Source organism: Podarcis melisellensis (genome assembly GCF_964234715.1).
Source record: "Podarcis melisellensis genome assembly, chromosome: 3".
Taxonomy (NCBI): domain Eukaryota; kingdom Metazoa; phylum Chordata; class Lepidosauria; order Squamata; family Lacertidae; genus Podarcis; species Podarcis melisellensis.
This window is the reverse complement of record NC_138530.1, coordinates 28,627,582-28,641,269: the sequence shown is the minus strand read 5'-3', so window position 1 is coordinate 28,641,269 and position 13,688 is coordinate 28,627,582. Positions and strand designations below refer to the sequence as shown.

At 45.4% G+C, this 13,688-nt stretch overlaps 1 long non-coding RNA gene across 1 annotated transcript in view; it reads right to left on the bottom strand.

Annotated features, from left to right (window-relative positions):
• Positions 1 to 2,763: 2,763 nt before the first annotated feature.
• The window catches only part of LOC309366091, a 42,508-nt gene continuing 31,583 nt past the window's right edge, over positions 2,764 to 13,688 (bottom strand). Inside the window, exons 3-4 of the long non-coding RNA XR_014166493.1 lie at positions 11,647 to 11,842; positions 2,764 to 2,933 (exon numbers count right to left, since the gene is read on the bottom strand). This is a non-coding gene — a long non-coding RNA (uncharacterized lncRNA). The remainder of the gene's footprint in view (positions 2,934 to 11,646; positions 11,843 to 13,688) is intronic.

Below are 13,688 nucleotides of genomic sequence, written 5' to 3'. Positions count from 1 at the left end.
AGGCTGACAGCAATTAACGAAGAAATGTTGCTGTGAATCAGATTTTCTTTGAAATGTTACCTTTATTCCCCAATTCAAGGATGGTCTTCTTTTTTTGCTGTTGTTGGCCTGAGGGCATTTTCAGGGTTGGTTTGTTTTTTGTTTTTTAATGCTTTAGTTAAATACTATACAATAACACAATTTGCCATTTACAGTGGTACCTCTGGTTACATACTTAATTCGTTCCGGAGGTCCGTCCTTAACCTGAAACTGTTCTTAACCTGAAGCACCACTTTAGCTAATGGGGCCTCCCGCTGCTGCCACGCCGCCACCACGCAATTTCTGTTCTCATCCTGAAGCCAAGTTCTTAACCTGAGGTACTATTTCTGGGTTAGCGGAGTCTGTAACCTGAAGCGTATGTAACCCAAGGTACCACTGTATTCCACTGGGCCATGTTCAAAGGCACAGTAACCTCTTGAGACCAGTTTGCTGAAAGGATCACCTTATTTCTTATATGCCCACTCAAGTGACTTCGATCTGTGGAGCTGCCATTTTAACATGTAATGTTTATTCCACACTTATAAAGAACCAATCTTTTTGCACCCATGCTCTGAAACTCCCTGCTCATTGACATCATGCAGATGCCTTCACTGTACTGTTTATGGCGGCTGCTAAACACCATATTTAAAGGCAAGTCTACCCAGATATGTAATGCTAATATGTACTTTACTATGCATTTTTATTTTATTTTTTAAACTGCTGTCTGTATTTCTGTTTTGAAAAATCTTTTACGCTTACTTGTTTTCAACTTCTGACTTTTATCGATAATGTTAATGTATCTTTTACATAACCGACTTAGAAGTTTTTACAATTAAACAGGAAGCAAATTCTGTTAAATAAAAGACACAAATAAATCCTGATTTATCTTTTTTTCTTTTTAGATGATGTATGTTGCATCTGGGTTCTATTAAGTCTGGTTTTGGGGTGTATTTAACTGCCATTGCTTCTGTTGGTTTATTTATTTTTATTAAAAAAATCAGTCACTTCAATTTGTTTCTGACCTATGATTTTCAGTTAACCTATCATGTTAAAACATGGTATTGTTGTTGTGAGCCACTGTGGGGGTCTGTTTGAGTCAAAACGCAGAGAGATATACCCTAAAGGAATAGTAATAAAGACAGACAGACAGCATTTCAGGGATGCTAGTGTTCTTATAGGGATGCGGGTGGCGCTGTGGGTTAAAGCCTCAGCGCCTAGGGCTTGCCGATCGAAAGGTCGGCGGTTCGAATCCCTGCTGCGGGGTGCGCTCCCGCTGCTTGGTCCCAGCGCCTGCCAACCTAGCAGTTCGAAAGCACCTCCGGGTGCAAGTAGATAAATAGGGACCGCTTACCAGCGGGAAGGTAAACGGCGTTTCCGTGTGCAGCTCTGGCTCGCCAGAGCAGCGATGTCACGCTGGCCACGTGACCCAGAAGTGTCTTCAGACAGCGCTGGCCCCTGGCCTCTTGAGTGAGATGGGCGCACAACCCCAGAGTCTGGCAAGACTGGCCCGTACGGGCAGGGGTACCTTTACCTTTAGTGTTCTTATTGAGGAATCCTTAATAAGCTTCCCAAAGTCCTCGGGCACTGCTGGAAAACAATCTGAAGACCCTTCGTACACAAGGAGATCAGCTGCCCATTGGACCTGGGAGCACGTCTGATTAATACCTACTTAAAAATCCACATTTTAAATCTCCAGTTAAATCAATTGATTAATTACACCAATTAATCAGATAGTGCTGCCAGCCACAATAAAAATTGTATTTGGGTGACATAAATGGCACAGCCAGCATTTTTGTGATGTGTCCAGCTCCCAGGCGGAAGTGCAGAGCACTTTTCTCTGCACAGGGATAACTTCCCCTATAACTTCCAAACTCGTTTCATTGATGCCACACTTCTGGAGGCATAATTTAGACGAAAACGAACGCAAAGGCAAGATCCTTGAGTCACCTAGTCCTTCTCACCGGAATTGTTTCTAATTGAATGTTAAGATCAAAGTTTAAGTTTATAAGAGTGAAAAACAAGCACAGATAAATAGTTATTATCTGACATCCTTATGAAAATTCATGACCTGCAGCTTTATCGGGGACCTTTTAAGAATTCTAATTGTGAAGTATGCAGAACTGTTAAATGGCTAGTGCTCCAGTCTCTTGATAAGAAGCGAGTTAAATAATTGTCCTGTTTAACTTGTGCTTGTTAACCTTTAAGGTCAACTAGTTTGAACATACGTTTAATGAAATCCTGGAGCCAGAATTTATGATACTGCTGCTGAATGTTAAATTGGACAATTTACATAAGCAGGACATTAACCTTCTGAGTACTAAATAGCATTTTAGCACTTAGCCGCTGGGGACAATAAGGGACATGTTCTATATATTTGTGATTAGCTTGCCTGGAAACTCTCATGATGACCAATTGGCCTACCAAGTTTAGCAGCATAATTAAATGAATGGACTCAGCCTAAGTAAATTATCATTGCTGTGTACAGTATATCATTATAGTCCTAAGGAGGAGGGGGAGGGGGGAGAAAGGATATGAATAATTTAATATTACATTACTAATTTATCAATGCTAAGTGACTGTGAGGAGACTCTCTGTAATTCATTGGTTTAAATTTGATATTTGATTTACTGGTGGTGTGATTAAACTTGAGCCTACTTAATTTCTTTATCAGAAATTTATGGTAACTCAGAATTTATGATAGCGCTCCCAACTGCCCCCTCCCCTCACACTCACACACATACACACCTTCCCATTCCGGCAACGGATGCATTTTTCGTTTTCTTCTTCTTTGTTAATAACAGCAAATGCAAAATATTACGCATAATCAAGCTTGTCATTAAGCCATTTTTCACAGCTCACGGCAGCTACTTCCCCTCCCTGGCTGAATCTCTCGTAAGAGCCACCTTCAGCTTCACCTGCGGGGAAAGCGGGATACAAATTTAACATGTTAGCCACCTGATAATAATTAAATAAATGAAGTGCCAGCCTTGGAAATCCTCTGGGCTCTAAGCTTTCCCTATACAAAAGTCATGTCTCCAGGGAAAATGTCCCAATCGGATCTAAAAGATAAAGCCAGCCTGATAACCTGCTCCCTCTCCCTGCCTCACACTTACCTATTTGGCTGCTCCTCAAAGAGAAAGCTCATTGTAGGTGCCAGGTTTGATGAGTAATCAAATTTGTCATTTTTCACAGCTGGCTGCATCTTGCTCCCCCTGGCTACACCTGACTTGAATCATAGAGGTTGGAAGGGACCCCAAGAGCCATCCAATCCAACCCCTGCAATGCAGGAATCTCATGTAAAGAATCCCTGGAAGATGGCCATCCAAGCTCTGTGGGAAAACCTCCAATGAGGGAGGTCATTCCAAGGGAGTCCATTCCACAGTCATACATCTCTTACTAGGGCCGTCTTTACCCGGGGGTGCAAGGGGTGCAGGGCACCCAGGCGCCGAATTCTGGGGGGCGCCAGGCACCCGCCGCTGAAGCCGCCTAAGCATATTGTATTGGGCTGCTATGTGGCAGCAGGGTCACTGGTGCCTTTGACATGACTGCTCTCGTGCACAGGCTCTGGAACCTTCCCAAGAAGGTTGTGCACTCGCAAGGGCCCTCCCAGCTCCTCTAGAAATAAGGTTGCTCCAACAATGAAAGGCTACCCAAGATGGCTCTCCCATGCATGTGCACAATGCCCGCCTGTCTCATCTTTCAGACACCTCCCTACGACCGTAAGCGCAGGTGTGGAGTTTTTACACTGACTCCCAATGTGTTCTTTGTCTTCTTTGGAAAAGCTGGTTTAAAACACACAAAAACCCCTCCTTTTGGAGCCGCACAGGCGTGAGCACTATTTATCAAATGATAATAGTGACATAAGCATAATAAAAGTTAATTTGGGGGCTAAACTAAATTTGGGGGCGCTGGGCGGATCTTTGCACCCCAGTGGCGCATATCCTAAAGTTCTGCCCAGATGCTGAGGTCCAGCTCCGAGGGCTTTCTCATTGCGAGAAGCAAAGCTACAGGGAGCCAGGTGGAGGGCCTTCTCGGTAGTGGCGCCCGCCCTGTGGAACGCCCTCCCATCAGATTTCAAAGAGATAAACAACTACCTGACATTTAGAAGACATCTGAAGGCGGCCCTGTTCAGGGAAGTTTTTTATGTGTGACATTTTAATGTATTTTTAATCTTTGTTGGAAGCCGCCCAGAGTGGCCGGGGAAACCTAGCCAGATGGGTGGGGTACAAATAATAAATTATTACTACTACTACTACTACTACTACTATGGGACGCGGGTGGCGCTGTGGGTAAAACCTCAGCGCCTAGGACTTGCCGATCGCATGGTTGGCGGTTCGAATCCCCGCGGCGGGGTGAGCTCCCGTCATTCGGTCCCAGCTCCTGCCCACCTAGCAGTTCGAAAGCACCCTTAAGTGCAAGTAGATAAATAGGTACTGCTTTATATAGCGGGAAGGTAAACGGCGTTTCCGTGTGCTGCTCTGGTGCCGATTCGCCAGAGCAGCTTTGTCACGCTGGCCACGTGACCCGGAAGTGTCTGTGGACAGCGCTGGCTCCTGGCCTCTAGAGTGAGATGAGCGCACAACCCTAGAGTCTGTCAAGACTGGCCCGTACAGGCAGGGGTACCTTTACCTTTACCTTACTACTACTACTATGACGGCCTTGGCTCTTAACATTGGAAATATATTCCTAATGCTGCAGACATGACTCCTTTGCACACCCAACTAATCATTGTGCTGTGTGGGAGAGGACATCCTACAGATACTATCATATCAAGAGGTCCAATCCACATTGGGGCTTTAGTGTGACAGCACCTGCCCCACATTGCCTGTCAGACAAGCACCTTCTCTATTGACTTTCCATTGCCTGCTAAAATATCCCACTTGGTTTCTGTCCTGGATCTAAATTAATCTTGTATATGTACTGCTGTTGTTTTTTATCTTTTATATTTAGAGTTGTTTTCTTAGATTGTTTCAATATGCAATACGTTGTGTTTTTTTTACTTTCCTATTCAACAGCAACCCCAGCTGCTTTTCACCACCTAGAGAGGAAAACCCCTATGTATTCCCCCTCCCCACATGAAGAAAAGCAGCCCAGAAGGATTTTGAGTGGGGGAAGAGCCCAAAGTGGAAAGGGCTGAGCAGCCCTTCTCCATACAGTGTTCAGCTCAAAACCGGAGGTGGGGGGAGAGAGAGAGAGAGAGAGAGAGAGAGAGAGAGAGAGAGAGAGAGAGAGAGAGAGAGAGAGAGAGAGAAGACTCAGGTAAATTTACTTGCAATTGCATGCTATGTATAGTTTGGCCCTCAGCCATTAAGGTGACTCAGGAGTCCAAACGGAAGAACTGAGCAAGGCATGATGGATGGCAGTTCAAGAAACCGTGCAGGCTTCCCGGCTGTTGCTGCTGTTCCTTATATAGGCAGAGCAGGGCAGTTATTAGGCCCTGTGTTCAGGTTAAGCCTTTGTGGCTCTGATGAAAGGAGAGACGGTGGGAAGGCCATGACTTGCTCCCTAGAGTCTCCATTTACGGCGGACATGGCGGCGATGGGAAAGGAGCGCCGAGGCTCCATAGCCTAAATGCTCTTCCCAGTGCCTGCTGCTGTTCCTTAGTCATAGGGGAAGGGGGAAGCCAATGGGGTTGCAGGACCCCGATGAAACCGAATCTGTCACTGTCGAAGCACGAGAGCAGAAACCTCACGAGATGATTTATACGCTTCAGCCTGGATGTGATGGATCATGCAGATGCCGAGCCCAACTGCATTAGCCCAGCAGCCAGGGTGGGCGAGAACCAACCAGAGACCAACAATGGCACTTGACAGGGAGCGGGGGTGGGGAGGAAGGAGATGTCAACATAAAAAATGGCAGTGTTGACATTTATAGTCTGAATCTGATGCAGTTTTGCAAAAGCTCAACAAATTGCTCCAGGATGGATGCATGATGTTAATAATGCTTCTCTCAAAAAACCCCGCTCATTTATAGTGGGGTTTGAAGTTATGCAAAACGATTCTATTTCAGAATCAGAATACTACATGCATTGTTTATAAATGCATTGTCTCAGCGGCTGTATCAATACTGGAGGAACAGCTTGTCTGTGATGTTCAAATAGCTCCCTCTCTGACTGCCTTCCTCTGGCTTCTGAATGCTTTGCAATTATCATTTCTGCGGGCTTTTAACTTGACACACTGGAATAGATGTTTTATGTCCTGGCCTTTGCTTGGTTGATTTTGCGCTTCTGATTTCATATTGTGATTTTAACCACTGCAAACCTCCTTAAGTAATGCATACGTAAATATCAGAGTATACATTTTTATAAGAAAAAACAAACACACTCAATCAAGGCTGGATTAAAGGGGCAAGGGCTTTAGGCTGAAGCATTTTCTTTGGTCTCTCCCATCGCCAATCCAAACGCTATACATTGTTTTCATTAATTTTCCTGAGACAAATGCCACAACGAGCACCTGTGTGTGTATAAGTGCACACACACATTTTCAATTTCACAACTTCTCCTCTCGCCTATCCTGCTCTCTCTTCTAGAATGTTCTTTGGCGGGTTCTCGGATTCACACCATTTGGGAAGGAGGCCAACACTGATTTTTAGCATCTTTATGCCACAATTATCTGCTACAAACGGTACTAAGAACTGTGTGCACATTTTAAAAGCATATAGTAAAACAACCCAATAAAAACCAGCAGAGCTAAAACATTCTGCAGTCAAAGTTAACAACAGGACAGGAGGACAGCAAAGGAAAAAGAATGTTCAGTGGGCACCTTCTTAGGCAGCATGCAAAAAAACCCCCACAATAACCGCTCCCAGACTAGTGGAGTTTTTGCAGGCATATTCTGCTGTGTGTCACTGAGCTGCGCATTTCCGGGGGGGGGGGCAGGGCGGAGGGCTGGGTCCCTTCACACTCTATGATACTATGGTTGTTTTGATAATAGTGCTTTAGTGCTGTATTCATACTGGATCATCCAAACGTCGGCTACATTCATACCATACATTTAAAGTACTGTGATACCACTTCAAGCAGTCATGGCCTCCCCCAAAGAGTTCTGGGGACTGTATTCTGTTAAGAGTACTGAGCGTTTATCAGGAGACTCTCTAGTCTCCTCACAGAACTACAAATCCCAGAGTTCCCTGGGAAGAGGAATTGATTGTCAAGCCGTTCTGGAATTATAGGTAGCTCTGTGAGAGGAATTGGGAGGCAGACTCTCCAATAAGCAACCCATGGATTATTCGGGATACAGTGATTTCTTAATTGCCTTGGATAGGGAAGGGATGGTGAATAAATAGCATAAATCCTCAGCGATGACCCACTGACCCCACGTGAGAGTAGAGATCTCTCCACTCATTTGCACAGGGGAAGGCACAGACCCATGTAAAAAGTGCAGTTTTTAATTCCTCCCCCAATTGGGGGCCTTCATGGTGATGAAAAGCTTGAGCTGTTCCTCAAAATGAAAGATCTCCCACTTCTCCACCCCTCCCTTCTTGGGGTCAGGATGTTTTTTCAGCCTGCTTGGTCTCATATCTCAGGAGGTGGGGTGTCCATGCACTTTCTGGACAACCAAGTCATACAGCCTCCCAGAAGCTTAGGGAGTCCATGATCTGCATCAAGACACTTAGTTAACAGTGTGATTCAACTCAGAAATGAGAAAATCACCCCCAATTCAGCCCAGTTCACCTGGTATGGGTTTTTTAAAAACCTTTTCATTTCACCAGCTGTTGGCATCTGTCTGTCTCAGGAGACAGTGTTATGTACTGAGCTGAATCCTAGAACAATAGGATCCAGAATGCAGCAGTCTGATTGGTCCACAGGAACCACCCAATCCAGCTCCAGGTGGAAGTGAATCAGCGACCTGATTGGCTTGCAGGAGCAGCCAATCAGGCTTCTGGAGGAGGTGAATCCGCAACCTGATTGGCCTACTGGAGCAGCCCAGAAATAGCCAATCACACAGGGCCCATTGTGTAAATAATGTATATATAGCTAGACGTTTTGGGGAAAGTTTCATTCATTGGTACCATGAGCTGAATAAAGAGCATGAAATTCACACTCGACTCAGAGTATATTTCAGTAACATCAACTAAGCCTGTGCAGCGTTGCAATGGAGATAACAAAGAACAAACCAGGGAAAGACAGGAGTGCCATGACTTCCATATTGCAAACTTTGTTTGGGTGAATGGATCCTTTATCTGTTTGAACAGTGGGTTCCTCATTAGCATAAAGGGTAATGCCCTTTTACTTTTCTTTTACTACTCTTTTACTTTTACTGTGACAGCTTCCCAGGTGAAGTGCAGCCACATTTTCAACTAACCATTCTAGGTGCTAATTCCTGTTTAAGCCCAACAACAACCTTGGACCACATTCTAAATATTTTTCAGGGCTCAGTCCTGAGTAGCAATCCGGAGTAAGTCTTAGAAACTGGGAGCCTGAAGCTAAGAGACAGGGTTGGAAAACAGGCCTGAGCTGCCCCATCCTCTTAGGCACTCTCTGGCTGGGAGGGATGTGGCAGCTCGGGCACCCTGCAGGACCAGCGCTGCCAGAAAAAGCAGCATGGGGCTGGCACATGCCAGCCATGTCCCTGCTAGGTGCTGCAGTCACTCCAGCATGCCCCCTGCCCCCTAGGTGTGCCACGCCCTAGACACCAGTAGGGCTTGCCCTGCTCCTGATGAGACACAGGTAGACCATGTTGTCATTTTATACTCCTTCCTGCAACTTGGCTCCCAGTATGTTCAAAGTGTTAGTGCTGCCCTTTAAAGTCCTGAACGGCCTCGGTCCAGTATGCCTGAAGGAGCCTCTCCACCCCCATCGTTCAGCCCGGACACTGAGCTCCAGTGCCGAGGGTCTTCTGGTGGTTCCCTCACTGCGAGAAGTGAGGTGACAGGGAACTAGGCAGAGGGCCTTCTCGGTAGTGGCACCCTCCCATCAGATGTCAAGGAAATAAACAACTATCTGACTTTTAGAAGATATCTGAAGGCAGTCCTGTTTAGGGAGATTTTTAATGTTTGATGTTTTATTGTGCTTTTAATTCTGTTGGGAGCCGCCCAGAGTGGCTGGGGAAACCCAGCCAGATGGGCAGGGTATAAATAAATAACTTCTTCTTCTTCTTCTTCTTCTTCTTCTTCTTCTTCTTCTTCTTCTTATCATCATCATCATCATCATCATCATCAACAGGATAAACCAGTAGCCAACCTGGATGGGTAGGGACCAGCCATCTTTCCAGACAGGCTGCAGTTATGCTAAAGGTAAAGGTAAAGGTACCCCTGCCCGTACGGGCCAGTCTTGACAGACTCTGGGGTTGTGCGCCCATCTCACTTAAGAGGCCAGGGGCCAGCGCTGTCCGGAGACACTTCCGGGTCACGTGGCCAGCGTGACATCGCTGCTCTGGCGAGCCAGAGCTGCACACGGAAACGCCGTTTACCTTCCCGCTGGTAAGCGGTCCCTATTTATCTACTTGCACCCGGAGGTGCTTTCGAACTGCTAGGTTGGCAGGCGCTGGGACCGAGCAGCGGGAGCGCACCCTGCCACAGGGATTCGAACCGCCGACCTTTCGATCGGCAAATCCTAGGCGCTGAGGCTTTAACCCACAGCGCCACCTGCGTCCTGTAGCAGTTATGCTACAGTTGTGCAAATTGGTGGTGCTTTTTTCAACCCAAAGGGAGAAGGCAAGCAAATAGGGAGTACTATCAGGGGCAAGGAGAAGGTGGCCCAGTCAAACAGGGGTTGAAGGAGCTAATGAGGATACCATGTAACTGGGCCTCCAAAACAGGTGTGCAACATTTTTGCTACTAGATTGTTTCCCTCCTGTTATGAGACTGAAGCTGATGAGGGGCAGGGTGACATATTTTAACTAATTGATTTTAACTGGAATTCAGTGACCCAGCATTGGCTTAAAAGCAGTGTTTGAATCTCCCGTTGTTCTAGGTGCATTTTGCGACAGGGAATTTCATTAGCCGTGAGCAGCTTCTGAGCTCTGCGCCTAAGATTTCAGATTAAAACTTGCAGAGTGGAAGGAGAGGAGGACCTTTTTCTGCCTCCCCACTGCCAGCTACTCTCTGAAGACCGGAGAAGAGAATATTAGGGGGGTGGGTGGGCAGAGGAAGGACTAGACCATGTGAAAAATGAAGATAATATTTTAGCTGCGGTTCATTCATTTTGAGCTTTGTATTCTTGTTATCAAAAAAGCGCACCTAGATATTCTTCTACTTAAAAAACAAATGCAAAGGAAAACCCACCACCTTCTGAAGTGTCAGTAGCTTGCACCACCAGGAAGTGCTCCCTCATTCACTTTCTTGTAATTCAAAGTCTCACTCTCTGGAGCCACAGAAAAGCCACTTTCACCTCTGTTCCTGCCCCATGGAGATTGTGCAGAAGGGAATGTGCACCTCCCAGCTGAAAAATGCCCCCCCCCGCTGCCCTAGACCAAAGAGATGTCCACTGGCGGTTGCAATAGAGAGAATACATCTAGGTCAGCAAACTTTTTCAGCCATGGGCAGGTCCACTGTCCCTCAGACCTTGTGGGGGGCCGGACTATATTTTTTTTTGGGGGGGTAATGAACAAATTCCTATGCCCCACAAAGAACCTAGAGATGCATTTTAAATAAAAGGGCACATTCTACTCATGTAAAAACACGCTGATTCCTGGACCGTCCGTGGGCCAGATTTAGAAGGCGATTGGGCTGGATCCGACCCTTGGGTCTTAGTTTGCCTACCCATGATCTAGGTGGTCAGCTGGTCTGACATGTTTGAGTTTGAAAGCAACTCAGTGAAGGAAACACATTTTTCTTATAATGACACCTCAAAGGAATCAGGGCCGAGTATATTTTGTGCTAAAAGAAATCCAGAATACTGCAGCAACACCGTCCAAATTATTTGCTCGAAAAGACCAAATTCTCAGAACAGTACAAAACCAGAAATTCTGTTACTGTATTTTTTTAAAGAAAAACGAAAAACATGTATACACTTTAAAATGTCAAATATAGGAAGCACATCTGAAAGCACATGTGTCGTCCACATTATCAATACTTCCAGTAATCAGTCACCGTTTCACAGAGTATAAAAGGTAAAGATCAAAGGATTTATTACCATCTTCTCATTAGTCCCATTTCATTGTCAAGCAGAATTGAGATAAGCTATATGTTTGGCCTAGTCATAACCACTAAGGGAAAGGGTTGTGATTGTTTGCTCCTGTACCATTGGCTATATGGGACAAATTGTCCTGGATACTATTTCTAATTACCGTATAAGCTGTATATAAATTTATTGACACCAACTGGGAGCTTGCTTCCAATGCTAACTGCAGTATGTGTGGGGTGGGAGCAAATTCCTGCAAGATCATAGCTAGAGATGGAAGTCTTAAACCTCCCCTCCCTCTGCCCATGCTATTAGTGTCTAGATTGATGTTCTTATATATGTTTAAAACTGCTGTGTAAATGATGTTTTTATCAATCATACTCTCCTTTGCACTCATCTGTTTGTTGCACATATTCATGGCACTGTTTGCAAAATGTATGGTTTTGCACTGACGTTTGAAATGAAACTGGACTGGACGGAACCCCCAAGTCATACATCAGCCTTCTTTAGCTCAAGAAAGTGGTGTGTATGTGTGAGAGAGTTTTAAGATACATTGCCTGTGTTACCTGGCTCTATTTTTCTCCTTTGTTGTTGATGTCACTGCAGTGCATTGGTGCTTTCAATCAGCTGTCACCAGGAGTACAAGGAGCAGGGGTCCTCAGAAACAATTTGAAAAGAGCTGTTCCATGTCAGACGTTCGCCTTTCATTTCCCTTGCTCCGCCTTCCGGGTTATTCTTCACTTGAGACACTTCTTCGTACGTCTGGAAAACGTTCTCAATGAATGAACAAACAAACAAACATCACAATTCGATACATCAAAACTTTGCACTTTTCCACAGAGGTGAAGAAATCCCCAAAGCAATGCATGGAATGAATGTGTTCAGCAGTTATCCCAATATGATGTGCTATGGGAGGATATTAGTGTGTTGTGGGAAAATATGTTGAAAAATTAAGAGCATTGAGGGCCCATCAAAGGCCCCCGTCTGGCCCAGCACCCTGGCAGAGTATTTAAAGGCAGATGCTCTTGCTTGGAGGGCTCCTCAGTGTGCTGCCTCACACACAATTACCAGCCAGATGCCTCTGGGAAGCCCCAAAGCAGGGCAGTGAGGCTGTAGCTCTCTCCCACCATTGCTCTCCAGGGACTGGTTTTCCGGTTCCTTACCACCAGCCCATGCATAAATCACAACTCTCTGTGAGACATTGCTCTGGCATTGCCCCTTTCTAATTGGCATCAGTTGGAGAAGAGCAGCTCTAAGGGAGATTGAATGGCTTGGCCAAGCCTGTCCAGTTTACAGAGATGAAGCAAAATTGCATGTCCTTGGAGGAGTTTGCCAGTTGCATCTCTGCATGATTTACTGCTCTGGACTTGTCCCCTTCCAATCAGCTTTTGCTGTGGGCAGGTCATTCTGCAACACACCTCTGAACTGGTAAATCTGGCTCACACAGTCGCTCCCAGTGCAGAAACACAGTAAACAGGTTTGCCCTCAGCAGAGGTTGCCCATCTTCTCTCTGCCTGAGTTACTGCACTGAATTTGCCTTTTTCCAGTCAGAAGGCACATGCATAACCGTGACTCATGCAGGACCAAATGTGGTGTGTTGTGGCAGTTCTGTGTATTGAAACATAGAACCGCACTCGTCACTTAGAAAGGGAGGTGGGGTCGAAATCTGACATTTCCTAGTGAAAGGAACATGACTGCAATACTTTTGAGGGACCCAGGAAAATTCAAAAGAATATTTAGCTCCACATTAACTTGTTTAGAATCAGCATGCCAGTTTTATTAGAGGACATTAAGTTTGTCTCCCACTTCCTCCCCCTTTCCCTTCATTTCGAAGAAATTATTCATCTGAGCAAAAGGTTATGTTTTCCTTCTGAATCTCTCTCTCCGCTGTGGTATATCGAAGTATTTTCCAATGACGCTCCTCAAGAATTATTTTAGATAAAAGCACCCATGCAGCAGATTGATGGAAGGTAATGTATTTTTTTTAATAAAAAAAATATCTCTCTAATTCTCTTCTCTGCAAAACACCCTCCCACAAAACAGGCTCCCCCTCCCAAAAGAAGAAAGAATCTCCCTCACACCCAGCCTCCCCCCCCCCCCCCGCTTTACCATGTAGTGTTTAAAATGCATAATCTCTTCTGTTGCTTTGGTAAGTCAATCACACTAACAGGTACAACGGCCTCAGGCTAAGTACAGCAAGTGACAAAAATGCTTTCAGGTTGTCATGTCTTAAAGCTGAAAGGTTGCCCCCCCCCTTCAATCCCCACTGCTTATTCATCTTCATCGGCTTGAATAATGCTTTTCCCATGTTGTTACGTGTTGGTAAATTAAAGAAGCCTTCCAGACAGTTCTGTCAACAATTTACTGAAATGTACCTCATTAGTGAGGTTGAGCTGTCACATGAACATAATTTAATCCTACCAAATTATCACTCAAAAATACTAGAATATCCAGACGAAGGAGGCGAGGTTTCGGGGAATGCTGCCACATTTTCCCCATGGATGAAGTTTCACATGGATTCCTCCCCATCCCCCCCCTTTAAAAAGGTTCTTGCAGTTTAGTTTACAATACAACACACACCAGCTCCATATTTCACAGTTTATCAGTG